Genomic DNA, 5,090 nt, shown 5'->3' with positions numbered 1-5,090 from the left:
TCGGACATCCCAGCACCTTTCTTCTACATTAGCCAATTCTTCCTTGAATTAAACTACATCCGCACTGCACTACTACCCACACGCTTGATGATGACGAGGGCGATATATGCTGCCATGCAAATGAACATGACGCCGAATGTGATTGAAAGCAAACACCCCAATACAAAGTGGCTTGCTGTGTGGCAGGCAGTGCATGCCACCACCCTTGATACTGACGTGCAATCTGCATGGTACGTAACTGTTAATGGGAAACAGTTGTGCCAGTCCCGCCTACATCAAATCCACCTCGCTGATTCCCCCTTGTGTGCCACATGCCAAGTGATTGACACAGATGAACATCGTTTCGAATGCGGGTCGGCAAAGGACGTATGGTATTTGGTGCGTCAGATATTGGCTTTTCTCACACGCACGACTCCTGACAGGATAACTACCCGATCACTTCTTTTCCCCGATAAGATTTATTTCCCAAGAGCAAAAACGAACTCTGTGACGTGGATCAGCGGCCACGCTGTTCACTACCTCTTCGGTAATGGCGAATGGTATTACCTCAACGAACGACATTGTGCGATCGTCAAGAACCCTAAATATAGGCAATATTTTTCTAATTTCCTTTGGAGCGCATTCCATAATCCGCCTCGCAGCTGGATTATCGATGACATGAGATGATAACCATAGCACCTCTTCCCAGTTCCTTTTTTATGAGATTTGAACAAACAGCGGAAACAACACAGCAACGAGAAGACAGTCATCGAAAAATTCGCAGCGGGCTATAATTTGGAGCATCCCTTATCATAACGGGACGTCTTCCTATTATTCTGTTTATGTAGCCGAAGAGGAACGGCCTTCCTTTTATACGTTTGTATAAAAATAAAATGAAATAAAAGTAAAAAAAGCAGAAAAAAAGATGTCCGTTGGATCCGTACGGCCGACCCACAACAGTGGTGCCCATCGACTGCAGCCTCAAGCTGTGTAACAGAAGCCATCACAGTCTGGAGTTGCTACTCTCTTTCAGCGCAAAAAAGGGTGAAAATGAGTGCACGTCAGAAATTTTGGTGAGTGGTGCGGAATGACGATTGAGGTGGTGGTTCCCACTTTTCGGTCAGAGTGTATTAAAGAGGATCATATTCGCTTCTTTTGTTTTCTGGCAAGAGAATTTTTCCGCTGGTTCCCTTCTTTTCCCTACTACAGTCTGAGCAGCTGTCTTACGTTGTTTGCAAATGGTGTTGTCGTTTATCGACTAGTAAAGTCGTCATAATATGAAAATAAATTGCAAAAGATTTAGAAAAGATGTCTGTATGGTGCGAAAATTGGGAATTGACCCTAAATAAGTGCTAAGTGCTAAAAGGAATCCGTTAAACTTCGGGTACACGATAAGACAGTCAGACTCAATGTTTAAATTCATCTAAATGCCTAGGAATTACAATTACTAATAAATTGGAAAGAACACTTAGAAAATGTTGTAGAGAAGACGAACCAAAGACTTTGTTTTATTGGCAGGACACTTAACAAAATGTAACCGATCTACTGACGAGCCTACGCTTGTGCGTCCTCTTTTAGAATACTGCTGCACGGTGTTGGATCCTTAGCAGGTAGAGTTGACGGAGTACACCGAGAAAGTTCAAAGAAGGGCAAGCACGCTTCGTATTATCGTTAAATAGGGAAGAGAGTGTCTCTGAACTGATGCAAGATTTGGGGTAGACAACATTAAAGAAGAGCGTTTTTCGTTGGAGCGGATTCTTCTCACTACAGCAGGATGTGTTGCTTTTATACCGCGAATCCTATTGGCCAATAAAATTTTGACAGTTTAATTACATAATTCGATACACGTAGCTTGACACATGCGAACAGACAATAAGTATGCATAAGATAAGGTTAACACAAAGTCGTTTCCTTTTCATTTTTTCTTGTAATCTCAGACCGGATATTACGAATATTGCGGTTATGGTAACGGATAAAGATATCAAGAAAACTGCGAAGTTTCAAGAAAATATCATCTTAAGAAAATATGCTAAAATTTTCGACGATCTGCCATGAATAGAAATTACTGAAGTGACCACCCCCACAACTGGTCTTTTTCGTACCTTTGAATAGTGGTTTTTCGGGGTTTTCTTACGAATGGCGTACCGTCTACCCTAGACCACACGTAAAGCAGAAGAACAAATGGACTTCCTCAATTTGCTTGGGCTGGAGAAAGTGTGTAATGTTCAAATACTGACTTGTACTGTAAGATAGTTACAGTATGCCAATTCTTGGGATTAGTATGTAAATGGTCGCTAGGCAGAGCGCTATGCAAAACAGTTGACCTCCTGTCTCTGTAATCAATAGCCGCTTGTATGTACACTCCTGGAAATGGAAAAAAGAACACATTGACATAGGTGTGTCAGACCCACCATACTTGCTCCGGACACTGCGAGAGGGCTGTACAAGCAATGATCACACGCACGGCACAGCGGACACACCAGGAACCGCGGTGTTGGCCGTCGAATGGCGCTAGCTGCGCAGCATTTGTGCACCGCCGACGTCAGTGTCAGCCAGTTTGCCGTGGCATACGGAGCTCCATCGCAGTCTTTAACACTGGTAGCATGCCGCGACAGCGTGGACGTGAACCGTATGTGCAGTTGACGGACTTAGAGCGAGGGCGTATAGTGGGCATGCGGGAGGCCGGGTGGACGTACCGCCGAATTGCTCAACACGTGGGGCGTGAGGTCTCCACAGTACATCGATGTTGTCACCAGTGGTCGGCGGAATGTGCACGTGCCCGTCTACCTGGGACCGGACCGCAGCGACGCACGGATGCACGCCAAGACCGTAGGATCCTACGCAGTGCCGTTGGGGACCGCACCGCCACTTCCCAGCAAATTAGGGACACTGTTGCTCCTGGGGTATCGGCGAGGACCATTCGCAACCGTCTCCATGAAGCTGGGCTACGGTCCCGCACACCGTTAGGCCGTTTTCCGCTCACGCCCCAACATCGTGCAGCCCGCCTCCAGTGGTGTCGCGACAGGCGTGAATGCAGGGACGAATGGAGACGTGTCCTCTTCAGCGATGAGAGTCGCTTCTGCCCTGGTGCCAATGATGGTCGTATGCGTGTTTGGCGCCGTGCAGGTGAGCGCCACAATCAGGACTGCATACGACCGAGGCACACAGGGCCAACACCCGGCATCATGGTGTGGGGAGCGATCTCCTACACTGGCCGTACACCTCTGGTGATCGTCGAGGGGACACTGAATAGTGCACGGTACATCCAAACCGTCATCGAACCCATCATTCTACCATTCATAGACCGGCAAGGGAACTTGTTGTTCCAACAGGACAATGCTCGTCCGCATGTATCCCGTGCCACCCAACATGCTCTAGAAGGTGTAAGTCAACTACCCTGGCCAGCAAGATCTCCGGATCTGTCCCCCTTTGAGCATGTTTGGGACTGGATGAAGCGTCGTCTCACGCGGTCTGCACGTCCAGCACGAACGCTGGTCCAACTGAGGCGCCAGGTGGAAATGGCATGGCAAGCCGTTCCACAGGACTACATCCAGCATCTCTACGATCGTCTCCATGGGGGAATAGCAGCCTGCATTGCTGCGAAAGGTGGATATACACTGTACTAGTGCTGACATTGTGCATGCTCTGTTGCCTGTGTCTATGTGCCTGTGGTTCTGTCAGTGTGATCATGTGATGTATCTGACTCCAGGAATGTGTCAATAAAGTTTCCCCTTCCTGGGACAATGAATTCACGGTGTTCTTATTTCAATTTCCAGGAGTGTATGACCCCTGCAGAACCGATTTTTTTTTTTTTTTGAACGTATTGGTTCTGTATACTGTCGAGCACAGAGCGATGCTATTTATGAAGATACGCTGTGTTTAATAAGAACCATACGTTTCTACATTTCATCCCAATGAGTAGTTTTTGTGTAGTCCCAGTATCTTTAAATTTGCAGTATGTTTAAATCATGTCAGACCTTTCTTTTAAAATAGCAGCAAAGTCTGGTGCTATTTTTTAGCAGAAGGGGCCAAACACAGATCTTTCCGCGAGCCCTGTCTCTGCCCTCAGCGGCCCTGCCTCTTGCCTGACCCCCACCCGACTCCGTTGCCCCACCCTGCGGCCGCCTGTGATACCGACATGCCCCCCACAAGGGAGAAAGTGCTGAGGAAACTGAAGTCGCAGGGCTCTCAATGCAGCAGGAGAAAGCGCGCTGTCATGTCAGGATGGCCGAGCGGTCTAAGGCGCTGCGTTCAGGTCGCAGTCCACTTCTGTGGGCGTGGGTTCGAATCCCACTTCTGACAATATATTTTTGTTTCATGTATCGATCGATAATCACTGTTGGGCCCATTCTCAAACGCTTCATATCACACAATGTATGGGAACAGGGAGATATGATTTTCTGTGATTTTCCTAGCTCGTTTCAGGTGAATGTTGACCACGATAGATGGTATAATCAGGTCTTGGCTGATGCCTTTCCCCTTATTTATCGAATCGAACAAGAGTTTCATTCTTATTGTCGATTCGCCGTTAAACTTTTACCTCCTTCAGTTGTAATAAGTCTCTTCTCTTAGACAGTTATGGGAGTGCAAGCTGAAGAACTTTCCTGTTCATTACCAGGAGATATTCACCAAGTGCAAAGTGACTGAACGCAACCTTTTTAATACGTCATAAACAAATGGGAATATACAATACGTTTGAATTTGCTGTCACAGACAAACGACATGGTTTTTCAGTATGTATTTACCCTCGAATGAGTCATCTGACAAAAAAGTCACAGGGAAGAAACTGTTAAGAAATTTTATACAAGGTGTCCTAGGAGAAAAAAATTGTTCAAAGGGTTCTGAGCACCATGGGACTTAACATCTGTGGTCATCAGTCTCCTAGAACTTAGAACTACTTAAACCTAACTAACCTAAGGACATCACACACATCCATGCCCGAGGGAGGATTCGAACCTGCGACAGTAGCAGTCTCGCGGTTCCAGACTGAAGCGCCTAGGACCGCACGGCCACACCGGCCGGCTGTCCCAGGAGAAATGGTAAGTATTCAGTGGAGGGAAAGTATTATTCAAAAGAAAAAGGTCTAGTGAACACTGATTATCTTCAACATT

The 5,090-nt window shown here is 46.7% G+C and overlaps 1 non-coding gene across 1 annotated transcript; it reads left to right on the top strand.

Moving 5' to 3' along the window:
* Nucleotides 1–4,197: 4,197 nt before the first annotated feature.
* Nucleotides 4,198–4,281, top strand: Trnal-cag (transfer RNA leucine (anticodon CAG)). Its single transcript has one exon. It is a non-coding gene; the product is annotated as a tRNA-Leu (tRNA).
* Nucleotides 4,282–5,090: the final 809 nt, after the last annotated feature.

Source organism: Schistocerca gregaria, chromosome 3 (assembly GCF_023897955.1).
Source record: "Schistocerca gregaria isolate iqSchGreg1 chromosome 3, iqSchGreg1.2, whole genome shotgun sequence".
Lineage (NCBI taxonomy): Eukaryota > Metazoa > Arthropoda > Insecta > Orthoptera > Acrididae > Schistocerca > Schistocerca gregaria.
The sequence above is the reverse complement of the archived record's forward strand: the minus strand, read 5'-3'. Positions and strand labels throughout refer to the sequence as shown.